Here is a 27,743-nt window from a genome sequence, read left to right on the forward strand (position 1 = left end):
AAAATCTTGCCATTTGCAACGATGTGGATGGAGCTAGGATGTATTGTGCTAAGCAAAATAAGTCAGTTAGAGTTAGAGAAAGACAAATTTATGATTTCACCCATAAGTTGGAGTCAAGAAATGAAGCAGATGAACATAGGGGAAAAAAAGAGAGACAGGCAAACCATAAAGCAGACTTTTAACTACAGAGAACAAACTGAGGGTTGCAGGAGGGTTGGTTGGTAGGGGATGACTTAAATGCCTAATGGTTATTAAGGAGAACACTAGTTGTGATGAGCACTGCATGTTGTATGTAAGTGATGAATCACTAAATTCTACTCCTGAAACTAGTATTATACTATATATTAACCAACAAGAATTTAAATTAAAAAAACTAATTCCAAACTAATTTGATTTGCTATCAAATCCCAGAAATTACAATTTGCCTGATTCTGGATGAATAGTATCTCAAGCTGAAAACTTGGCCAGGAAGTTAGAAAGTAACATAGAATAAATTCTATACTGACAGTCAAGGGACTGACCTCTAGTCCCGGTTCAACTGCATATTAGCGTGAGACTACACTAGCCAATTAGCATTTCTGAGCCTCTATTCTGCTACATATAAGGGATTTGTACTTTCTGCTTCCAAAACCTGATGTAACCTAATAAATTAAAAACATTGTAAAATTGTAGAATACTAGTTCTAAATTTTTCAAAGTAGAAAGGTGACTACCTAAAACTATGATTATCTGTTACAAGACTTCTGAAAGAAACTAATTGCTGGATTGGGACACTGTATTTGACGTTAAGTTTCCCCAGGAGAATAATTTTTTGAAAAAGAACAAATTCATCAGCACAAACAACCTCATTCCTGGAAATAAATTTGAATACAAATTAATTCATCTCCTGACTCTAGTAGAGAATCTGGCTAACATTGTAAAAATCTGTCATTTAATCAATTACAGCTTTATAAATGGCACAGAAATGTCACTCAAATGCATGCTTCAATTACACACCCTCTCAATAAAGACAGATCAAAACATAAAGGGATAGGGGCACCTGGGTGGCTCGGTTGGTTGGGAGTTCGACTTCAGCTCAGGTCATTATCTCACAGCTCATGGGTTCAAGCCCTGCGTTGGGCTTTGTGCTGACAGCCAGCTCAGAGCCTGGAGCCTGCTTCAGATTCTATATCACCCTCTTTCTCTGACCTTCCCCTGCTCACTCTGTCTCTCAGAAATAAACAAACAAACAAACAAACATTTAAAAAAACATAAAGGGGTAGTAGGATGAGACACTATGGTCTGGACATGCTGTTCCCTGATGACTTCACCAAAGGATGGAGAGGACTCTTTCTCAAATATCAGATGTCTTAAGAGAACTTTATGCAAGCAGCTCTGTAGTCAGTATAAGTTTTTTCTCTAGCTTCATTTGTATTGCGTCTAGGCTATGATGTTAGCTGAAGTTTAAAACATATGCTTTAGATATCAGAGAAATGGAGGTAAACTATTCATTTGGTTGTGGAAAATAAAGCAGCCTGACAGGTGTTTTGCCTAGGTAGGAGGCTAACCTTCCCTGCACTTACAGCGATAGATGCCTCTTAACTTTAGCTAATTAAAACTTTCCAAGCACCCACTCATGTTAACTGTACAGTACAAAAGAACATCTGAACCTGCCAAAACATACAGGAATCTTTTTATTTTAGGGATATAACCCTTGATCTGTGATATCTGTCATTGCTCTTTGCAACTGTCATTTATATTTAGACTTTGTTTGAGACATTTTGTTATATTAACTAATTTTTATTTTTATATGGTGGAATATATCATCCTTTTCCTTTATGCTCTAAGTTTCTGTCTCATTTTCTGCCATGTTCCCTATTTTCTCTAATATTTTCTTTTTTAAAATTTCGATCTATCTAGAATTTATTTTAATGAATGATGTAAGGAATGGATCTAACTTTTGTTTTCTTCCAGACAGATTGCCAATTTTGAAACCATCTTTATTGCATAAGCCTGGACTGGAATTTTATTTTAAATGTAGGAAAGAACATAAAGTACTGAATTTTTTTAAATTTTTATGTAATTGGTATTAAGTTGTTCCCTAGGAGAATTACTGGCCAACAGATCTTGATGCTTCCTGAAACTTATTCTACTTAGACAATAAAATTATGCCGCAAGCTTAAATAATGATGATTATCTTTATGCTTATTGTAATCTAAGATCCTTAAAGACAGAAACCATACCTTATTGATTCTATATCCCACCACAATTCATGGATTACTTCACATATATTAGATATTCAATAATACTTCTTTAAATTAACTCTATGGTAGTGGAGTAGTATCCAATTTATCCAAGAGACTTGAGGATATCTTGAAAACAAAAGGGTCTCGAGCTTTATTGTAATCATTGAAGACTCATTTTGAAGTACATGAAAACATGTCTACAAATTGCAATTAACAGGAAATTCCCACAGGTTTAGTGTGATTATAATATTTGAAGGAAGGAAGCTACAACATAATTGATCATGATACCAAATCAGGAGATAGCTAATTGTTACAAATACTGTTGATGACATACCCAACAGTCAGGCTCCTTCTTCCTTGATAACAAATCAGATTTGTTTGGGGCTTCATTCCCTCATGTAAGGGCAATTCTCAAGAGGTGAATTATGATTGTTGTCATAAACATGATGTTACATGATGTCTCATTTCTCTTGATAGTGATTTGCTAAGGTAATATGGGCATGGGACCCAATTCTGGTTGATGAAATCTACAGTCAAATCTGCTGTAGGATTTCTTAGGCAAGTTTTCTCTGATAATAGCAGGAAATACAACAGATGAGACCCTCTTCTTTTTCTCTGGTGTTGTTGATCTGTCTTGCAATCACAGAAAAGACTTGGGTTCTTAAGGACATTGTTGAGCCACTAGGTCAACCAACCCTGGAACTTGTGCTAATTCCAGACTTATCATTATATGCAGAATTAAACCCCTTATGTTTAAGTGGGATACGTGTAGTTGGATTTTCATTACTTACAGTTGAAACCACTATAACTACTACATACTGAGCATTAAATAAGACCACAGACTTTGGATCAAAGGCCAGCTTGTCTATCCACTACTTTTTATTTTGAGATTGAAATAAATTTTTATTTGGTTTCTTCTATCTTGTTTTATTCCATACAACTGAAACTAATACTAATTTGAGTCTGTTAATCAATAAAATAGATAATTACTGGCAAAAAAAAGGATAATGTGAAGCACTGCTTTTTTTATTTAGAAATAGGGTTGAGGTGCATGGGCACTTACACCCCAATGTTTATAGCAATGCTATCAACAATAGCCAAATTATGGAACAAACCCAAATGTTCATCAACTGATTAACTGGATTAAGAAGATTGGTGTGGGGGTGTGTGTGTATACACATACATACAAAGGAATACAACTTGGTGGTGAAAGAGAATGAAATCTTGTCATCTGCAACAACATGGATGGAAACAGAGGATATTGTGCTAAGTGAAATCAGTCACAGAAAGATAGATATCACATGATTTCACTCATGTGGAATTTGAGAAACTTAACAGATGATCATAGAGGTAGGGAAGAAAATATAAGATAAAAACAAAGAGGGGGGCAAACCATAAGAGACTCTTAAATACAGAGAACAAACTGAGGGTTGATGGGGATGGAGGTAGGGAAAATGGGTGAAGGGCATTAAGGAGGGCACTTTTCAGGATGAGCACTGGGTCTTATATGTAAGGGATGAATCATTGGATTCTACTCCTGAAGCCAAGACTACACTGTATGTTAACTAACTTGAGAGTAAAATAATAATAATAATAATAATAAATACTCAAAATTTTANTTACTTATTGACTGATAAATGGTTTAATTTAAAAACTATTCTCAATTAAAAGTCTTGCTAAAAATGTATGCACATGTGTATTAAAACAAATGTTTAAAATCTTTATATTAATTATATGAATATTTTAAAATAAAATAAGCAGAATAATTAAGTAGTATTGATATGCATTCACATTCTTTAATCAGTTTCTTAACCATATCTTTCTAATCCTGGGTCACTGGAATTCTTCTAACTGATGTAGTTTTTCTTTAAAAAAAAGTTTATTTATTTTCAGTGAGAGAGATCGCAAGTGGGGAAGAGGCAAAGAGCGAGGGAGGGAGAAAGAATCCCAAGTGCTCCACACTGAGCCCAACGAGGGGCTCAGAGCAGGGCTTGATCTCATGACTATGAGACCATGGTCTGAGCCTAAATCAGTAGTCAGACGCTCAACTCACTGAGCCACCCAAGCGTCCCTGATGTAGTTTTTCTTATATGCTTTCACTAGTTTGTTTTTTGTGATTGTTGTTTTTCGCCCACAAGATTGCCTGCAATCATTTTCAAAGTAGTATTTTATAGACAATAAATTTTAAAATGTTGACAACTTCAGGATATCTGCGTGCTTCCATTGGTTCAGTGTCTGACTCTTGGTTTCTGCTCTGGTCGTGATCTTGCAGTTTGTGAGTTTGAGCCCACAGCAGTCTCTGTGCTGACAGCTCAGAGCCTGGAGCCTATGTGGGATTCTTTCTCTCTTTCTCTCTGCCCTTCCCCTACTTGCTCTCTCAAAAATAAACAAAAACATTTTTTTTGAATGTTGACACCTTCAACAAGCTTTCTGTGTAGAAACAACATTTTTTAAATAAGAAAATATTCTTACTACAGATAGTAATTTTTTCACTTAGAAATGTATAAATATTTCAACCCAATATGATCAAAGTATTGCCTTTTTTGCCTACTTCAGGGCACCTTTCTTCAGTAAAGTCTTTTTACAAAACAAAATTTATCCAATAAGTTTTGCACATGCATCCTCCACACCAAAGAAGAGGTCATGGCAGAAGCTTCCAGTACCAAACAAAAGTCCAACCCATTCTGATTTATTTTAAGGCAAGTATTAATGCTTCATTTCAGGGAAAATGCTAAATTGGGCGTGGGATACTGGATCTCCAACTATAAAGCCAACAGTACCAGATAAGCCAGGATGTATAGCCAGCCTACCTATAATGCAGTGTCTATGATTTCCACTTTGAGGTTTTCAAAGCAAAGCAACAAGTTAAATACTTGCTAAGTAATCTGAATTCGTAATTTTTTTCACAATTTCTAAATTGAAATTTATCTTACAATTTTCTTCATAGTCTTTTACCCACCTCAATCTATTACCTAATTCAACAAATTACATCTAGCATGTCTTTCCACAGTATTAAATTCAGTTTTCATACAAATAATTACTGTTTATTACATTCTTATTACACTCTTACAGATTTTCATTATTTTAACTAAAGTATGGAAATTAAAAACGTAAGTTTGACCAGCATAAGCAGGTTTGGAATCAAATGTAATACTCCTGGTCATCACTGTAGAATCTGAATAACATAAGCCCCGTCTTTGAGATAGGAAATATGAAATATGATAGGAATTAGTCTCCCCATTACAAAGAGAAATAGCTCTAAAGAGAAATTATAAAGCAATCACCAGATTGTTTTTCAGGAGTATTAAAACAAATTGCCCCTGCTTTGAAATATCCACCGTATCTTGTGATGAACAAAACATCTTACTTGTTAGGCTAAGACTGAAGGTTCTGATACAGATTATGTTTTGCTATATTCTGTTGAGTATCATACTCCTAATATTTCCTGACATTGAACTTCTAAGGAAAGAAAAGTCCTCAAATACATGTATTTTATTTTAAAATATAAACACTAACTCCTAGTCTTATATGTTTTAAGTTTTGTGAAATTTTGTAAATTGTATATACACATCAGCATGACTAGTAGGGAAAAACAGGAATAGTGATGAATTTTTGCTCACAACTATTAAAATGAGAATAAATTGGCAGGGAAACAACTAGGTGTTTTTTAATTTCTTTCTTGCTTTACACTGGTTCTTCTATTTTCTAAAAATATTGAAATTCAATGTAATATCCATGAGTCCATATTGATTTGAATACACTATTGAATAAATAAATAAGAGAGAACAGACAAATCTCTCATTCAGAAGAATTCCAAATAATTTATATAGATACTCTGCCTTCAAGAAGGTGTAGTAGGTCAACCTCAATAGTGTTAAGTCATGTTGGTAGTAGGTATCCTGACATGATGCAATGAAAATGACACTTTACCTCTGTGATCTTCCTCCAAAAAACCTCTAAGCCAAGTCTAATCTTATCTAAAACAATTTGGAAAATTTTCAATTTTCAGTGACAACAAAATCACCTTAATAATTGTCTCCTCGAGGCACCTGGGTGACTCAGTCGATCAAGCATCCGACTTCATCTCAGGTCATGATCTCAAAGTTCATGGGTTTGAGCCCCACATCAGGCCCTGCACTGACAGCTCAGAGCTAGAGCCTCCCTTGGATTCTGTCTCCCTCTCTCTCTGCCCCTCCTCTGCTCACACTGTCTCTCTCTGTCTCTCAAAAATAAATAAATGTTAAAAAAATAAATAATAAAAGTCTCCTCAAAGGTTTTTTTTTTTTTTTCAGAGTGGGTGAGGGACAGAGAGAGAGAGGGAGACACAGAATTGGAAACAGGCTCCAGGGTCTGAGCTGTCAGCACAGAGCTTGGTGTGGGGCTCAAACTCACGAGCTGTGAGATCATGACCTGAGCCGAAGTCAAATGCAAAACTAACTGAGCCACCCAGGTGCCCCTCCTCAAAGTTTTGAATGACCATCCAACAGACAGATCAGTTTATAATTCAGGACATACACATGTATAATTTAGACCATCTTTTCTGAATTATAAAGTTATTTTCTCTGAGATTGAAGCTGATTATTCATGACAGATTTTCAACATTGTTTGTGGCAAGAGAGCTTCTCATGTGAACATGTTCAATTTTATTTTTTTAAATTTTTTTAATGTTTTATTTATTTCTGAGAGAGAGAGAGAGAAAGACAGCGTGAGCAGGGAGGGGTCAGAGAGAGCGGGAGACACAGAATCCGAAACAGGCTCCAGGCTCTGAGCTGTCAGCACAGAGCCCGACGCGGGGCTCGAACCCACAAACCGTGAGATCATGACCTGAGCTGAAGTCAGACACTTAACAGACTGAGCCACCCAGGCGCCCCAACATGTTCAATTTTAAAGGGTAGATCAGACACAAGAAAGGGTGTGTGTGAGAGGCGGTATTACTAGCTTCTAGATAGAAAGGTCCTTGAAGTTAATAAAAAGAGATTAATTCTAGTGAAGATTTATACTTCTATTTATCTTCTCATCCAAGCCATGTTATAAAAGATCAAGATAGCTAGGCTAAAGCTTTTTTTTTAGATACATCATAAGACACTTGGGGTTTTGCTCTTGTCTTAGGTTTTTGCTTGGGGAAGAATAGTAAAGATGAGCAGAGCTTTCCGAGGTAGGGGTGATGTGGTGATGATGGCGGTGAAGACGATTCATGCTAATGAAAACAGACAGCAACATCAAGCCATTAATAATATAACTTAGTAAAGAAATTAAACGTTAAAAAAATGTTTTTAAGGGGCACCTAGGTGGCTCAGTTGGTTAAGTGTCCGACTTCGGCTCAGGTCATGATCTCACTGTGAGTTTGAGCCCTGAATCGGGCTCTGTGCTGACAACTCAGAGCCTGGAGCCTGATTTAGTTTCTGTCTGTCTGTCTCTCTCAAAAATAAATAAACATTAAAAAATTTTTTTAAAAAGAACTTATCTGTCACAAGCAGTATGCTAGGTGCTATACATTTAGCATCTCATGTAGTACAACAAGTTTGTGAAGAAAATATTATTCTTTTTTAATTGTTTTATGTTTTATTTATTTTTGAGTGAGAGAGAAATAGAGTATGAGCAGGGGAGGGGAAGAGAGAGAGGGAAACACAGAATCCAACAAAGCAGGCTCCAGGCTCTGAGCTGTCAGCAGAGCCCAACAAGGGGCTCAAACACATGGACCACGAGATCGTGACCTGAGCCAAAGTCAGACACTTAGCTGACTGAGCCACCCAGGAGCTCCAAGAAAATATTATTCTTAAATATGAAAAAACTGAAGCACAAAAGCCTTACTAACAATAAGTGGCTTAAATGTCTGGGCCCCTTCCACTCTGTGGTACTGGCTCTGAAGAATATCAATTTATTTCTGATATGAATGATCCATGTATGAATTATTAGCCTACATGCATTAAAATGCATTAGTCTGACTAGCTCTTGGAGCAAGCTTGGGAGAAATGTATTGTTTTTATGTAGGCCATGTGACCCTGAAGCTAACTCTCAGATAATAACTAAAAATACAGATAATAACTAAAGATACAGCTAATACTGTACAGTGGAATACTGTAATTCCATTCTCACTCAATTTTTTATTATCTGGGAGTAATGGAAGAAAAGTGAACTGAAATTTCAGACATGAAGAATGTTCTTGTATCAACTATATTGCAATGGTAAGACAAGAACATTGATAATTGAGATCTTTGTCTTTGATCCACAACCCCGGCCATGTCATTAAGGACACTGACAGGCTTACAGAGAATACATCCACTTGAGACTTCACAGTTATCAAGGAACAGACATGGTCAGAATTAATTAGGTCTTGGACAGGAGTCACTGCAGCAAGCGTGATGAGCTCCTTTCACTCTTTGAGAAGTAAGATAGGAGAGCTGCAGTAGAATTTACTAGAATCAGTGACTGAGTATAGATTCTGGAGGGCCTGAGTGATATGAAACGAGGGGCAGACTGAGAAAAAAGGACTAACTGGAAAGAAACTTGAACAAATTTACACAAATACAGATAGGGAAAATTCCAAATTACACGGATGCTCATAGGACACTAGGCTAAGAGATACAATAACTAGAAACATGGGGTGACAAATAGCATCAATTAAAGTTGTACATGAGAAATAGTCTACATTTCTCGATGGTTTGTTTCTTTCTCAAGTATGTCACACATTCTCAAGTATGAATTTAGTACTCTTCTTACCCTTAGAAAAATATGTAAATAACTTAAGGAGAAGCTCTTCAGACTGCTTCAACTTGCACGCATCAAGAAATTCTCTTATTGAGGGGCGCCTGGGTGGCTTAGTCGGTTAAGCGTCCGACTTTTGCTCGGGTCATGATCTCGCGGTTCGTGGGTTCGAGCCCCGCATCGGGCTCTGTGCTGACTGCCAGCTCAGAGCCTGGAGCCTGTTTCAGAGTCTGTGACTCCCTCTCTCTCTGACCCTCCCCTGCTTACGCTGTCTCTCTCTCTCCTAGAAATAAATAAAACATTAAAAAAAAATTAAAAAAAAAAAAAAGAAATTCTCTTATTGAATGTTGCATCTTTGGAAAGGATATGTGGCAGTATTTGTAATTTCATGGAACTCCCAAAGGGAATCTAAAATGTAAACTGTGCCTTAGTTGTCATAGCAAATTTGTATTCAACTATAGCATATTATATCCAAGGATAGCATGACAGTCACCATCCTAAGACCTTGTTGTGAACATTTCCAAAAACAAGAACCTTCAGTTTTATTTTCATGTTAACAGAAGGGAATTAAAAAGCACCTCCTACATCTTTTGAAATCTGGATCATCACTCCGGTGTACACGGCCTGTATGTGAGAATGGAGTGAGAGATAATGATCAGAATGTTGATATAAGGACAAAAGAAAAAGTTTTGTTGTTGTTTTAACTTAAATTCAAGTTAGTTAACATACTGTGTAGTCCTCGCTTCAGAAATAGAACCCAGTGACTCATTTCTTATATAGGACACCCAGTGCTCATCCCAAAAAGTGCTCTCCTTAATGCCCATCACCCATTCAAACCACCCACCTCCACTTACCTCCCCTCCCTCAACCTTCAGTTTGTTCTCTGTATTTAAGAGTGTCCTGGAGCACCTGGGTGTCTCAGTCAGTTAAGCATCCAACTTCAGCTCAGATCATGATCTCACAGTTTGTGGGTTGTTTTGATAGCTCAGAGCCTGGAGCCTGATTCGGATTCTGTGTCTCCCTCTCTCTCTGCCCCTCCTCTGTGGGCTCTCTCTCTCTCTCTCTCTAAGAAATAAATAAACATTTAAAAAACTTTTTTGAGTAGCTAATCAAAATTTGTACCTGCTCCCTTCAAAATCTCCCAGTAGAGGTATCCAAACACTACAAAGCTAAACCTAAATGTTTTATTATTTTTATGGAGAAAAATATCACCACATAGAGATGAAGAAATCAGTTTTTTTTTTTTAAAGGACCTATATTCCTCACAGGAAGTCCTCTCTGATGCAAAAGCCATCTGTTGTCTGTACTGAAAGACTGGCACAGGACACGGGTGGGCCAGTGCAGAGGGCTGGAGCACAAACATGCCCTTGGCTTTGCAGGCTGATTAAGAGAGCTGAAGGGTTGTCAGAAACAGGATTTTTAGATAAAACAAAGAGACCAAACCAAAGTCTTCTTTGCATTACGTTCAGTCAGTAGAGTACAATATGGCTACATCCCTCATTTTTCTTCAACACAGAACACTACCTTTCACTGAGCTATGGACTTGAAGCTATTGTATCATCATCAAAAATGCAAATACAAGGCTGGTGGGTTGGAAAAGGTGCGGTCAAATTTCACAATTTTCAGAAGAGTTCAATATAAATACCACCTAAGAAGACCATCTCGAAAAAGATGAGGGAAGCCTACCTTAAAGCTGAATTTATTTCTTTGTTTCTCGGGAATGAACATCATAATTAAAGTTACTAGGCTCTTGGAATTTAAATGTGTGCAGCAATTACAGCAGTATCCCCTTTTCTCTTAACTAGTCCTCTGGTTCTTCTGCAGGACCAAGCAGGGAGGTAAATGGCTACAAATTGACCATAAATCCATAAGTATAAAAATGCAGTCTTTAAAGTCTGTTTCTGGTCACCACATCTACATTTTCAGAAGCCACTAGACAAGCAGATGGGTCTTCTATAAAAGTGTAATGTATTTTTGGAGGCACCTGGGTGGCTCAATCGGCTGACCATCTGACTCTTGATTTCAGCTCAGGTCATGATCTCTGGGGTGACAATGTGGAGCCTGCTTGGGATTCTCTCCCTCTCTCTCTCTACCTTGCTCTCTTTTTCTCTCTCTCTCAAAAATAAAATATAAATTACTTTTATAATTCATAAAATTATAATAAAATTTATATTCAATTTTATTATAAATAAACAAAATTAAAGTATAACTTATGTTTTCAAAATAAAATTCCTTTTTTATTAAGAAATTCTAATGACTTTGAGGTAAATGATGCCCTTATCAGATAGTGAAGTAATTTGGTGTAAGATATGAAAATAATGACACTGAGACAGTATGGTACCAGCACAAAAACAGCCACATAGATCAACGGAACATGATAGAAAATCCAGAAATAGACCCACAACTATATGGTCAACTAATCCTCAACAAAGTAGGAAAGAATATCCAGTGGAAAAAAATACAGCCCTTTCAACAAATGGTGCTGGGAAAACTGGATGGCGACATGCAAAAGAATGAAACTGGACCACTTCTTACACCACACACAATAATAAATTCAAAATGGATGAAAGACCTAAATGTGCAACAGGAAACCATCAAAATCCCAGAGGAAAACACAGACAGCAACCTCTTTGACCTCAGCCAGAGCAACTTCTTACCAGACATGTCACCAAAGGCAAGGAAAACAAAAGCAAACCACTAGGACTTCATCAAGATAAAAAGCTTCTGCACAGTGAAGACAACACTCATCAAAATTAAAAGGCAGCTTGCAGAATGGGAGAAGGTATTTGCAAATGACATATCAGGTAAAGGGTTAGTATCCAAAATCTATAAGGAACTCACCAAACTCAACACCCAAAAAACAAATAATCCAATGAAGAAATGGGCTAAATACATGAATAGATAATTTTCCAAAGAAGACACCCAGATGGCTAACAGACACATGACAAGATGCTCAACATCACTCATCATCAGAGAAATACAAATCAAAATCATAATGAGATACCACCTCACACCTGACAGAATGGCTAAAATTAACAACACAAGAAATAACACGTGTTGGTGAAGATGCAGAGAAAAGGGAACTCTTTTGCACTGTTGGTGGGAATGCAAACTGGTACAGCCACTCTAGAGAACAGTACAGAGGTTCCTCAGGAAACTAAAAATAGAACTACCCTGTGATCTCGCAATTGCACTATTAGGTATTTATGCAAAGGATACAAAAATACAGATCCAAAGAGGTATATACACCCCAATGTTTATAGCAGCACTATCAAAAATAACTAAACTATGGAGAGAGCCCAAATGTCTATCAACTGATAAATGGATAAAGAAGATGTGGTATATATGTATGTATTTATATATATTATATATAATATTGTTTATACATATATATAATGCAATATTACTCAGCCATCAAAGAGAATGAAATCTTGCCATTTGCAATNAGAGGTTCCTCAGGAAACTAAAAATAGAACTACCCTGTGATCTCGCAATTGCACTATTAGGTATTTATGCAAAGGATACAAAAATACAGATCCAAAGAGGTATATACACCCCAATGTTTATAGCAGCACTATCAAAAATAACTAAACTATGGAGAGAGCCCAAATGTCTATCAACTGATAAATGGATAAAGAAGATGTGGTATATATGTATGTATTTATATATATTATATATAATATTGTTTATACATATATATAATGCAATATTACTCAGCCATCAAAGAGAATGAAATCTTGCCATTTGCAATGATGTGATGGAGCTAGAATGTATTATGCTAAATGAAATAAGTCAATCAGAGAAAGACAAATACCATATGATTTCACTCATATGTGGAATTTAAGAAACAAAACAGATGAATATATGGGAAAGGGAGGGGGAAACAAGAAAGGAAAACGAACCACAAGAGACTTTTTTTAATATTTATTTTTGAGAGAGTGCAAGTGGGGAGGAGGGGTGCAGAGAAAAGGTAACAGGATCCTAAGCAGACTCTGCACTGACAGCAGTGACCCAATGTGCGGCTTGAACTCATGAACTATGAGATCATGACCTGAGCCAAAGTTATATGCTCAACTGACTGAGCCATCCAGGAGCCCCCAAACCACAAGAGTCTCTTAATGATACAGAGAAAATTATGGGCTAATGGAAGGAAGTGAGTGGGAGACGGATTAGATGGGTGATGGGTAATAAGGAGGGAACTTGTTGTGATGAGCACTGGATGTCGTATGAAGTGATGAATCACTAAATTCTATTCCTGAAACCAATATTTCAATGTTTGTTAACTAAAATTTAAATTTAAAAAAAAGAAAAAAGAAAATAAAAAAACAAGATCATAAAAAAATGATACTGAGAGAAAGAAAGCACTGATCTGAAATTATCTTATTTAAACTCAGGTGGAGAATTAAGAACACTTCCAATCAAAGTTCTGAGCACAAAATCCAGGTATGTCCTGCCATGGACTTGCTGCCTTGATGAAAGATGAACTTAGAAGTCGATGGAAAGAATTCACCATCTAGCAGAAGAGCAAACCACAAAATGGTTGTCTCCTGTGAAGAAGCCAGTAACTTTGTATTTGATTTTTCCACTTTGGCTCATTTCTGACTGTTCAGCATTTGGATTCCTAAAATTTTCTTCAGAACTTAACTAATTATTTGTTGGTCAAAGGAGCTAGAACTATTTCTCCATACATGAACTGGCCTTGGCATGAATGACTTTTATAATAAGAAAACAGCTAAAACACACTGCCACATCTTCCCCAGTTTTCATATCTTTCTTGGTGGTGAAGAACTCATCTCCACACAAGCAGGGGTAGAAATACATCACTGAGTCTTCATCATATTTGAAGCCCTCAATATCCACCTCATCGCGAAAGCCATCATTGTCACTGGGGCCAACAAAGGGCTATCACTCCAGCTACTCCCGCCACCTGACACCAGCCAGCCAGTCTAACCTCATGGGCACTGGCCAAGCCAGATGTAATCACCAGAGGAACTCAAAAGTATAACTTTAAATAGAGTAATGAATTACTGAATAAATGATAAAACTATAAATTAGTCAATTATCCTCTTATTGTTTAAGTTTTGAAAAAGTATTTCCCTAAGCTACACATATTATAAGAAAGATTTTATTTTGTTTACAAACTTATACATTAAATAAAACACACCTTGCTTTTCATCTTTCCGGCTCCAAAGCCGAAACAAGTAAGTTAAGAACAACTAAGATAACATCGTGGCTTAAAAGTACGTATGTTCAAAGATAGCAAAGTAAGTCACATCTCCCTAAAATTGAAATCTCATGTTTATAATTTATTTCAGGGCCATTCTTCTTTATTCTTATAATGCGCTAAAACATGTTTTCTCCACCTTTTATTTCAGGTAGTTAATCTTCTGGACACAGTTAAATTTACTTTTGTTCAATTTGGCTCATCAATCTATCCTGCCCTCATTCTTTGGAATACTGGTTCTGGCAGCAAGCTGCACACATATCCCTCCCAGCTTTGGACCATCCTTAGGTGAGCTGTGGATATTCTGACGGGGTACATTTTATTTCTGCTCTAGGACTGAGTTCCTTGGAACTCTAGAAACAAAATGCAGATATAATAAAAATAAAACCTTACAAAGTGTGACTGTAAAGGAATGCTTAAGTATTGGCCCTGTATAGCCTCTCAAGATTTGTGTTTTGGTTTGTTATAGTTGGGTTTTCTTCCCCAAACTTTAGTGTGGAATAAATGACAAATAACTTTGTGTAAGTTTAAGGTTTACAATGTGATGATTTGATGTACGTGTATATTGTGAAATGATCACCGTCATAAGGTTAGTGAACACAAGACTTGCACTTTTGAATGCATTTATTCTGCATTTATACTTTCAAGTTGTTCAGATTAATGTATATGCCTCGTCTACTGATATGCCAGTCAACAAACGTGTCATTTTTAAAAGACAATCTACTCAGTACTGTATATAGTAATTATGAAGTCTAATACTATGTAAGTGAAAAATTAATAAATAACAAACAAGATCCTGGTTAGAGCCCAGCCTCAATGGTAACAAAGGCTGTTAACATTTGGATTCAGCTCAAGAGGTGAAGCCAGACCACTGGTGACGACCTTACAGCCATCAGGCATGAGACATTGTACATTTAATGAGGAAATGGGCTTGGGGGGGACACAGCTGATGGAGGATTTAAGAGAAGGTCATCACAAGAGAGTCTTAGCTAAAGAGATGAAAGCCACAATGTAAAATGAGGCAGGAATCAGAGCTGAAGACTGAGCAGGTGATCAAAGCAAGAACAAGACAGAATGTGTGAGCCATCCTGAATTCCTGTGACATAAACAACCAGCTGTGAGGGAACTTAATCCATCAAAACTAATTAAGGAAAACAGCAGAACATTTTTAGTTTGCTAGCTCTTGAGGAGCCCACACGTTCCAATAATTTACCTGAAATGGGTAGACCTGATCTCATGCTGGAAATGACCCTACAGGAGCCCTACCTGAACAGGGAATTCCGAAGACTCTAAAAGTCCCAGTGCGTGCCAGCTGAAGGGCATCAGCAACCATAACCACTAAGATCATACCTTCAGCTGAGTGATTCCTGACACATAAATCATTCTAAATTAAAAAGAAAAAAATAATGTGACATTAATTTTAATAATATTTTTATTTAACTATACAAAAAGCATTTAAATAACTAATCAGTATTAATAAATTAGTGATCATCATCAGGGGAATACAAATCAAAGCCACACTGAGATACCACCTCACACCGGTCAGAGTGGCTAAAATGAACAAACCAGGAATCTATAGCTGCTGGTGAGGATGTGGAGAAACCGGAACACTCTTGCACTGTTGGTGGGAATGCAAACTGGTACAGTCGCTCTGGAAAACAGTGTGGAGGTTCCTCAAAAATTAAAAATAGAGCTACCCTATGACCCAGCAATAACACTACTAGGAATTTACCCAAGGAATACAGGAGTGCTGATGCATAGGGGCACATGTACCACAATGTTCATAGCAGGTCTTCAACAATAGCCAAATTATGGAAAGAGCCTAAATCTCCATCAACTGATAAATGGATAAAGATGTGGTTTATATATACAATGGAATACTACTTGCTAATGAGAAAAAATAAAATCATGCCATTTGCCGCAATGTGGATGGAACTGGAGGTTATTAGGCTGAGTGAAATAAGTCAGTCAGAGAAAGACAGACGTCATATATTTTCACTCATATGTGGATATTGAGAAAGTTAACAGAAGATCACAGGGGGAGGGAAAGGGAAAAAATAGTTACAAATAGAGAGGGAGGGAGGCAAACCATAAGAGACTCTTAAATATAGAGAGCAAACTGAGGGTTGATGGGGGTTGGGGGAGAGAGGAAAGTGGATGGTGAGCGTTGAGGAGGGCACTTGTTGGGATAAGCACTGGGTGTTGTATGTAAGCCAATGTGACAATAAATTATATTTGAAAAATTAGTGAGATATTTTACTTTTTTTTCCATACTAAGTCTTAAAATCTTGAGTGCATTTCCATTTACAGCCTGTGTCGTCTGGACTAGCCACATTGCCAGTGATTAATAGCTACATGTGGTTAGTAGCTACCACACTGGACAGTGAACAGCTGAACTATCACTCAGATATGTCTATCATAGCCTTCAATTGATATGTGAGAAAAAAAGAATGGCCACTCTCATTTGTAAATCATACCACAATCTAAGAAATGTTTTAATATTTTATCTCCTAGAATCCAACACAATAAACTATTGGGTTGGTACCACAAATATTATTATCATCTCTAGCTGGCGGAGCAGAGAACTTAATAACTTAAGATCTTTATAAGATCACAATCCTAGTAATAAACCTGAACCTAAGACTTCTGTCTAGAAATTGGTTTACCCCAGAGAGATTAAATGAATTGCCGAAGGCTAGCCAGTGTGTCAGTTGCAGAATATGAATTAAAATCTGGGCCATTTTACTCCCAAACCAATGCTCTCACTACAACAACATTGCAGAGGCTCTTGTACTTATATACACAATTCCCAAGACTCCCTTTCCCTGCAATTGGTCTGAAAGTCGATACTAATCACACTAATAACCCCTAGGTTATTCTTACTTGAACTACTAACCAGGGCCTATTCAATAGAGTGATATAATTCTTCAGCCCTTTCTCTTCATTTATATGTCACAGGAGCATTTTAATGGATTCTTATTTTTTTATGGCAAGAATAGGAACCTGTTAAATTTGTAGGAATATTTGAAACAAATTGCTAAAAATATCCTTTTAAATAGTGAAATGTACAAGATTAAGCATCACGTGATCCCATTTTTGTAAAACAATGACAAAATTTCCTTCTGTAACTGTATGTTTAAATACATAAAACTTATGTACTTATGTCTTTATAATTACAATAGTGTACAGAAGAAAAATGCAGGAGAAGACAAAGCAAATGGTTACTTTGGGGCTGGGAGAATTATATAGTAATAGGTAAAGACAAGAAGGGAAGGGAGAGGCAAATAAAAAATAACAAAGGGAAAAAACTGCATCTACAATATGACCCTGTTTACGTAAAATAGTAAGCTTGTGCATATATACACTAGACATACATATGTGTGTATATATACACACACATATGAGCATATAAATATGCACATGTGTGTGTATATATACACACATATGTATGTCTAGTGTATATATGTATATCTAGTGTATATATGTATATATTTTTGCGTTTTGATTATATATACACAAATATGTATGTTTTTAAATGATCTCTTTACAGTCATGTCATGTGATTAGTTTAGAGCTGAAATCTAGGCATCAGCATGATTAATTACCTTTTAAAAATCTTAAGCACTAACACTTGGCAATTTGTTGGGATTTCAGGCACGTAAGTTTTTTTTTTTTTTAATGTTTTATTTATTTCTAGGAGAGAGAGAGAGACAGCGTGAGCAGGGGAGGGTCAGAGAGAGAGGGAGTCACAAACTGAAACAGGCTCCAGGCTCTGAGCTGGCAGGCAGCACAGAGCCCGACGCGGGGCTCGAACCCACGAACAGCGAGATCATGACCTAAGCGAAAGTCGGACGCTTAACCGGCTAAGCCACCCAGGCGCCCCCAGACACGTAAGTTTTTAATACTTTCCATATAGTTCAATGATTACTTGGAAAGACAGACTCCATAGACTAAAATGTTAATCAGGAGAAACTACTTATTGACCCCTTACTACATGCCAGGTACACATAGGGCACTAGAGACACAGCTATGAATAAGACAAAGGCCCTATGCTTATAGAGTTCATATTTTAATGTGGGGAAGTGAACAGTAAATATAGACAAATTAATTACAATAATTTCAGGAACTTTTAAGTGCACTAAGACAGCAACAATTTAGTCTAAGTCTGTAGCAATGAAAAATAATGGAATATGTCAAGTTCAGGATATAACCTGGAAATACGGGCAACAGGATTTGCTGGTGCATTCAACATGGACAATGAGGGAAGGAGGATTCAACAATAATTCCATATTTCTGGCCTGAACAACCACTGGGTGGATGATAGTACCATTTGCTGGTAGGTGGAAGGATTAAGAAAGAATAGATTTTTATTTCTTTTTGAGAAAACTAAGAGTTTTGACTGCGTTAGATTAGAAAAGCCTAAAAGACACTCAAGTGAAAATGTTGAGTAATCAGTCGGGGTATTTTTCTGATGCTCAGGGCAGAGATTAGGTGGAGCTAAAAATTTGGGAGCCATCAGCACATAGGTAGTATTTAAAGCAATGGGACTAGGGGAAGGGGGGTGATGGGCATGGAGGAGGGCACTTGTTGGGCTGAGCACTAGGTGTTATATGGAAACCAACTTGACAATAAACTATGAAAGAAAGAAAAAAGCAATGGGACTAAACAGGCTCTCCTCAGGAAGTGTAACTAGAAAAGATTACAGAACTGAAAAGAACTCTGGGGCACTCCAACATTTAGAGATATGCTAAAGACATGGAGCGGGAAAACCTAAGAATAATTTGAAGAAGCAAATTGATCAAGAACACAAGTCAAGAGCAACAGAGGAGGAAAGGCAGAATACATGGCTAAAGATAAAAGCAGATGGTTGAAAAATGAAGCATTTCTTGTTGGTGGCATCTATTTTCTCTGGGAAATACAAAGCCAAGTCATCAATTGAAAGTAAGAAAGAATAAGCAGTGTCTTGAAATTGAAGGGGAAAAGAGAAGATATGAAATTGTCATCTAGGGAGGCTAAAGGTGAATTTACTAGAAAAGTGAAATAGGGTTTTCTGAGTGTCAGTGATTTTGAGATCTGGAATCCTAAACCTGAGGCAAGACTCATGAGCAGCATAGTGTGATTGTTATCCAGCACCATTCATCTGCTCTGGTATAGGGCCAGGGTACACAGATACCTGGGGCTAGGAGGGACTTAAGTTTGCTCAGGTGCATACAATGGAGGAGAAGGGTCAATAGAGTTAAAGATGTCAGTGAGGGAATGGCTGAAACGCCAAAACATGGAATCCAATTTGGATTAAAAGGGGAGGGAGGATATTAAGAAGTTTTAAATGGCAAAATGTGAAATAGTTGACAGAAGTCTTTAAGATGTAGTATTATCATGTGGATATAGGATAAGAGTTAATGGTCAGCAGGCTGGGAGCCAAAGTCAATGAGGAAAATGAGATGTTGGAGGTGTTGCAGTCACCAGCGATACCAGCTTCAGATATAACTATATACACAAGTCAGGAAAATGGAGAGAAGGAAGAGATTCCTGAAGCAGCCTAGTATAGAGCTCAGCAACAAGAGAAGAAAACAATGAGCCACAGTCACAGTCACCCAGGAGCCAGCAGTGAGAGGAGGCAGCTGGGAGGAGAGTACACAGCACCACAAGATGAAGTAATGGTAACATCTGAAGTTGGGAACTAAGTAAGAACTAGGTATTTAAAGGGAGAAAAAGAGATTTGTAGGCAATGAAGAAAAATAAGAGGCCATCTATTCATCTCCAAGCCTTGAAGTACACATGGAGTACAAGAAAAAAACATAGCTACTTCCTGAGGGACTATAGAGGAAGTAGTACCAGTAAAAGCTGGTGTCACTTGAACAAGAATGTGATGGGAACAATTAGACAAGGGGTAGAGGTGTTGAGCAGCTTACAGGTGACAGACCCTGGGTTCTCTGGAACAGAGCCAAAGAGTCTGGACAGGGAGAGGAAGGAGAGAGCATCAGACCAGAGTATGCTCTGAACAATGAGAGTATTATTGTTTTTGAAATGATGGATAATCTAGGTAATGGTAAAACTTAAGGTAAGCAGGGATGTAAGTTTTGTGGGAACTCTCCCTGAGAATCTTGGCTCCCTCGGCTCACAACCATGGGAAGCAACTTTGGAGCACTCCAGTGCTCATGTCCTCAGGACTGACTGTCCTTTTGTATATAAATGTTTTTTCCCCTCATCAAAAGGACAAAGAACTAGGCTGAATACTAAACAAGGCAAGAACCTAGGACTGGAGAGGCTGAAATAGAAGTAAGAAAATACTTAGGAACAATTTCCAGGGCACTATTGCTTTCTAAAAGTACAAATTGATGTAATTTGCAATTGTGAACACCACCACCAACAAAAACAACAACTAAAAAAGAACAAGATGTCCTAAAGCACACGGCTGCTCTTCTCCAACAGCAGTTCAGGGAGGAAACTGGATGAAGGTGATTAAATCATGTACTTTCTCTGCCTGAATCAATTATGACACATTTGTTGCTAATTTCCTGGACATGGATTACTGCCTATATCTAAAATCTGTAAATTCTCAAGTGTAAATATAAATATCAAAAATTTGTTGAATCTGAGGAGGAAGCAAAGAAGAAAATAGAATAAGTGACCAACGAAACAAACAGAAAGATATGGTATACATATTTTGATTAAGGAAATAATTTCCTTTAATAAAAAGTTAAATTGAGCATAAATCTCGTGTATTTTAAGTGATGTAATGTGAGCTCCTATATTTATGTTGAACAAATTAGTTTTCCAAATGTAAAGGTCACTCATTTCAATAGCTGGATTTTCTGACTTTTCTCAATTATCAGAGCAATGCATGCAGAAAATGAGAAATAATAAAGTCCCATTATGGTAATGTTACAATGTATCACAGGAAAAGCAAGAAAGAAGTCTCTTGAGAAAGTCAATAAATAGGAAGATTAATTCAGTATTACAGTCGTGTTACTACGTAGGTAATAATTTTTTAATTTGGAAAGGGGAAAATATCTCTAAAGACAGTTTATTTTCTAGAGATAATTTTACTCAACAGTCGCCAAATAATTGAATTTACAGTAATATGCTCATCCAAATGTTCTCGAAGGTGGAAAAGCCCACCATCTGCCCTGAGCACCATTTGGAGTCAGAATGACTATTTGGGAACAATAATGACCAAAGGCTTCCAACCACATGCTGCCAGGCTCTGCTCCTCATTCCCATTGTTAAGAGGCAGGCTGTTGACTCTAGAATTCCTTCAGGAGTCATAAAGGACCTGATATGCTTAATATAATCAATAGTTTGGGAGGACACTCACACTGTAACACACACATACACCAAGCTTTTCATCTAAACAACTCTAAAGGAAATTTATTGAAAACATATGTCAATAGTGCTAGGAATATAATTCGATTAGAGCATTAAACTAAACATGTTTCTCATAAGCCAAGATTACTACAGCTTAGGAAATACCTAATTCAAAAAGCCATTGGCCACATGTTACATGAAACAAACTGGGGTAGATTCCTTGTTTAAAAGTTCAAGGAGTTTAAAATCTTATAAAGGAGACATAAAATCCTGGTAGATGTGAAATCGTATGATTGCAATAGACTAGGCATTCTGTAAGCATATATTAATTGGTCTTCAATGGGTCAATTTTATTGCTGGGTTAGAAAAACTGAATGGAATAATGAATGTAAATAGACTATTGTAAGAGCAGAATCTCATTCAAGCTACAGGAGGTAGAGGGTATTTGAAGTTTACAACCTCAAAGTACCTAAGTAAAATCAGGACTCCTATGAATAAGATCCGGACTTAAAAAGTCAGTCACTATCACACTCTCCATCCAGCGGCAATCACACAACATTAGCTGAATCTACCTGTCTAATGTTCCCTCCCTCTCAATGGGTGCACGTGGCCAACAAGGCCACAAATCCCAAGTCTGCATGATCTCCTGAGTCCAATGCCTACCGCTGTCTATTTGAATCAAGCTCTCAGTATTCCAACTCCAAATTCCAGGCCTAACTAGGCTCAAATGTCCATCGATGGTCCAGTCAGCCATAGTATCATGTGATACATAATACTATTCCTGCCACAGATTAGAGGAAAGCAGATTCCCTAAGGAAAAAGTGTGTGTAGGGAAGGGATGATTGGCATTTCTACCACAAAGGCATTTATTCTTCACCATTCCCATGTCCTAGTATTTGCCCTTGTACAGCTCTCAGCACACCATGGCATTTGTCAATGATTAGCTCAGGGGTGAACATAGTGGTAGCAATCAACCTTGGCATTGCCATGGGAGCATAAGTAATAAAATGTCTCCATCATAAGATTGTATGTTAATTAGGATATGTGAGGTCACAGAAGGCTCTCTTTTACACTCTTGCTAGTGATATGAAATTCTTACCATATCCTCTATAATTATCTCAATGAGAAATCCCACATTCTCAAGTCAGTCTTCTTAAAAGCAAAAATGAAAAAAAGTAAAAGCTTTGCTACAAGCAGAAGAAATTACAGTTATTACCTACATACAGAATAAAAACAAATATGTGTGCATTCATTAATGAGTGACTTCCTATATTATTTCGTTCTGAATATTTCTGCTCAACCATCTGAGGTCAGATTTTCCTCCTATCATTCTGAAGTCTGAATTCTCTCAAGACCCCAAATAATTCTGCATCTGATCCAAGCTGTCTTTCTCTTTACTGTCCCTCTTGATCTCTGCTGTTTTTGACAATTCTAACTGTAGCATTTTCTGATTTCCAGATCCTCATACAGATCCCTGAGTTCTCCTTGAGCCACTGTTCCTAGAGTCCACAGCCATCTCCCTCCACTGTATAAACCAACCAGCTTGGCCCCTTATTTACCTGGCTCCTATTCACTGGTGACCATAAACACTTTATTACCAACAGTAATGCTAAGGGTAATTAAGCATGTGATTACTGGTCCAGATAGTATCTACAACAAGGAAAATTAAAATTTTGTCTTTAATTTATTGGTACCTGGTGTTATCAGGTCAACATCACCATAAAAGGCTTTGAAAGTATTTTGTTATAACAAACATGAGCATCATATTCCACTCTTCTTAAACATTCAAGCCACAAATTCTTTAAACTGCTGGACCAAATGAGAGAATAAGAAGACAAAATATATTATTTTTTTGAAATCATGAAAAAACATCTGAGAATAAATAATAGGTAAGGTATCAAGAAACGGCAACTAAGAAAATAAGTTACTTATTTAGCAATGCAACATATTTATTTAGCAATATAATAGTATTCAGTACTTCCTATAATCATGATTTAAAGCTGAGCAGAGTCCATTTATTCATAAACACCATTTATAAATGCCTACCTTATGTAGATGCTATGCAGAACAAATCAAAATTAAAATCATATCCCTTGGGAACTTTAGAGTCTAATTGAGAATTGAATGCATAAACAGAAATGATCACTCACAACTTTTTTATGCTGAATACATTCTACCATATTTTAACCAGTTAGAGGGATTATGTTTTTTTCTACCCACTTGACTGATAGCCTAGCTGAACACAGAGTTCCAGATTGGAAATCATTTCAATCAAAATTTTTAATAGGTCATTCCATTATCTTCTGGTATTCAGGGTTACTCATCTGAAATCGAGTACAATTTTTGAAAGCTGGTCAATATTCTTCTTCCTCAGAGACTTTGGGAGTTTCTCTTTGTCAATTTTCTGGAATTTCATGATGATGTACCAAAGTATGGATCCTTTTCTCATGCGTCCTATGCTCCTCAGTGGTCCCTATCAGTCTGGCAATCCATAGCCTCCAGATATGGTATATTTTCCTGATAATTCTCCCCAGTTTTTATTTCTCTCCATTTTCTCTGTTCTCTCTGCTTATGCTAGTATCTGGATAGAGGACCCTTGAACTTGTTTTTTAATTTTCTTATAATTTTTCAACTTTTTCATCTCTCTGGTTGTTTTACTCATAAAGTGTCCTCAAATATATCTTTCAAAGAATCTATTAAATGTTTAATTTCTGGCCCCATAGCTTTCATTTCTTTGTTCACTCAATGTGATCCAATAGTTTTTACTTCTAAGAATTCTAGTTTATTTGATTTATGAAATATATTTTTATTTCATTTATAAAATATATTTTCTCATCTACTTAGGGATATTAATTACAGTTTTTATTATTTTACTTTGTTCTGTTTTTTACCTACCCTATGTCCTTTATTTCTATGTATTTGGTTTGGCTGCTAAAAAATTTTTTTATGTTTATTTATTTACTTTGAAAGAAAGTGAGCATAAGCGGGAGAGAAGCAGAGGGAAGGAGAGACAGAATCCCAAGCAGGCACCATGCCATCAGTGCACAGTTCAATGCAGGGCTCAAACTCACAAACCGTGAGATCATGATCTGAGCTGAAACCAAGGGCAGCATGCTTAACCGACTATGCCACCCAGGTTTCCCTATTTGGTCTGATTTTTTAAAAAAGCTACCTTATATGTCTATCGATACATGATTGCTGACTTTAAGAATGAGGCACTAAAAAATTGAGTAGATGCTACATGTATAGATATGACTTGTTGACTGCTTCACTGACCATGGATCTGGTGTCATCCCACTGGCTCCTAACTGTCCACAACTGTAGAAATTTTGTCTTAGACATAAATCTCAAGAGAGGACCCCTCCAGCTTTTACCCGAGAGCTTGCCAGTATCGTCAGAGTTCATTTAGGAGATGAGAGGAAGGGAGTTTCATGGCACAATGTGTAGATTTTAATTTAATTATCTTTATTTTCTGTATGTTTCCCCTGCTTTCAATTGTGACCAAGTCCGGAGTCTGCTTCGTTTAACCTCTCCAGATATTAAACCTCTGGTCTTCTATGAAGAAGGGGCTCAGCAAACTGTGGGAGGGGATCAGAAGATCTAACTGCTTTTATATAGACTTTCAACCGATCCTTACATTTTTGGCCCTGCTTGTATCACCTCTCTTTTTTCAGAAGTATCTGAAATTCCTAATCCTAGGTTTCTAGCGCTCTGGAGAAGACACAGCTGAGCTCGACGTTTTCCTCACTGCTAGCTTGAGTTTCAGATTCCTCATCTTCTAGGTCTGTTACTATTCATATATCTTTTGAATGAAGATGGCCATAATTATTTTGGCCCATTTGTTCTATTGAAACTACCACTTTGACTAATAAAATGTGGCAGAAATGGAACTGTGCGAGTTGTCAGACCCAAGCCCTACCAAGTAACAGCCTTCAGATCCTGTCTCTTGGACACTCATTTAGGTGCCTTGAACTGCCAGGAAACAATCCAACCACCCTGTAGGACAGACAACATCAGTAAGGCCCTGAGACTGCATGGAGAGAGATCCAGCTGAGCCCAGACTCCTGCTCCCTCTGCTCAAGTGCATGAGTAACGCGATCTTGGATACTCCAAATCAGCCCAGCTGCAGAGAGATACTCTTCAGGATCACAGTCAATGCCATATGAAATGTTAGAATCACCCAACAGAATCCTCCCCAAATTTTTTACTATAAAAATTGTAGAGTATGATAAAATATTTGTTTTAATCCATCAACTTTTGAGATAGTTAACTCTGTGGCCACAGATTACCAGAACAATCTGTTTTCCGCATCCAGATTATGTTGTAGTTTCCCTCTCTCCTGGTCTCTTTGTCCTTGGGGCTTATAACTCTTTTTTTTTTTTTTTTAATCTCTGTGTTTTCATTTTAGGGAGTCTTCAGTGGCAGTGGAAGAGAATGCATATATACTGTCCACATTGCTTAATGAGAAGTTGTCTCAGTTATTCTTTAATCTCTTTTATATTCCAAAGTATGATTTATTTATTTTTTGTATATTTCATTGTTAGGGTTTTTTTTTGAGGGGGCGGATTTTCAAAACATACATGGAAAATTCTAATGGCATAAGCTATCTCTTCCATTAATTATACTTCCACAAACCAAAGTCATTCTGAGAAAACAATTACATTCCTTCTGGTCCCAACACATTTACAATATTAAGATTGAGCCATATTTCTAACAAAGTTTAGTATTCATTATCTTCCCCAGAAAAGTCAATGACAGATAACAGCAATGAATTTAATGCCACATGTCAACTCATTTTACAAAACTAAAGATACTGTCCTTTTTTAAAATCTAGTTAAGGAAATGTCTAATCTCATCTTTTAGCCCTATTCCTGACAGGATCCATCAATACTTGGTAAAAACTGGATCAAATTGATGCTTTCTGGCTTGCATTAGCAGCCAACAAGGTCATTCATTAGTGTGTGAAATATATTCAGCATTTCAAAAAGATAGAGGTGCCATTTGAGAAGAGACCACACTAGTGCTTCATCCCAATCACTCCTACACCACAACCCAAGTCGTAACACATGATCCTTTTCAGGAACATGGCATTAGGTAAGAGTATAACCAATAACAGGTGCTCTGATCTTTCCTTAGAAATCACCATGCTACTGCCATGTAGCTAAATAGCATTTTACAGTGATTTAGGGATTTAGAGGAGTTGGTGACTCCTGCTACCATAAGCTTGATTATAACAGAGAATTAGGGAGTGGGGAAAGAGGAAAGAAGGGTAACCCTAGGTATGTCTGTATTTCAAAGTGGGTGCTCAATAGACATTATTTTCCTGACCCTTTCTTTTGTCTTTCTGTGGAACTATCCAATGAACACAATATATGGGGCTAATTCAGGAGAAGGGAAAGAACAGGGATCCTGGAGAATGGGCTGTATAATGTGCTATGGTCCAGTGCTTCCCAGACTAATGTGCATACAAATTACCTACGATGCTCTTAAAATGCAGATTCTGATTCAGTAGGTCTCATTAGTACCGAGATTCTGCATTACTAACAAGATCCAAAGTTATGCCAAGGCTTCTGGCCCATGGAACTCACTTTGAGAAGTGAGACTATAGTCAGATTTTTATATATCTCTCTTATCTCATTAAATTTCAGATCTCATCCTCCCAGCATTTCAATAAAATTCAGAAAAGGTTTTACCGAAGGTTTAGGACAAAAGAGCACAGCACAGCAACTTAAAAATTAGGCATATATGTATCCCTAAATACCTCATTCTTTTTTTTTTTTAATATTTTTATTTATTTCTAGGAGAGAGGGAGAGACAGCGTGAGCAGGGGAGGGTCAGAGAGAGAGGGAGATACAGACTCTGAAATAGGCTCCAGGCTCTGAGCTGGCAGTCAGCACAGAGCCCGACACGGGGCTCGAACCCGTGAACCGCGAAATCATGACCTAAGCGAAAGTCGGACGCTTAACCGACTAAGCCACCCAGGCGCCCCTACCTCATTCTTTTAATATGTCTTTTTTGAGCTTTATAAATAAATGTTATAATCTTCTGAGACTCACTTTTTTCATCATGTTTATCAATTTATTCATACAGCTGCCACAACAATAATGATAATGTTCTGATTCTTAGCTGGATGGTGTGTTCCCAAGTGTTCATTTTATTACTATGCTTCAAAATTAAACATCACTATGTATTCTTTTATATGTTTCAAGTATTATATTCTAAAAACACTGCAAATAAATATTTTGCACTTCTGTTATTAAAGTTCCTATAGCCATTAACACT

Source organism: Crocuta crocuta, unplaced genomic scaffold, assembly GCF_008692635.1.
Source record: "Crocuta crocuta isolate KB4526 unplaced genomic scaffold, BGI_CrCroc_1.0 scaffold134, whole genome shotgun sequence".
In the NCBI taxonomy this organism is placed as follows: domain Eukaryota; kingdom Metazoa; phylum Chordata; class Mammalia; order Carnivora; family Hyaenidae; genus Crocuta; species Crocuta crocuta.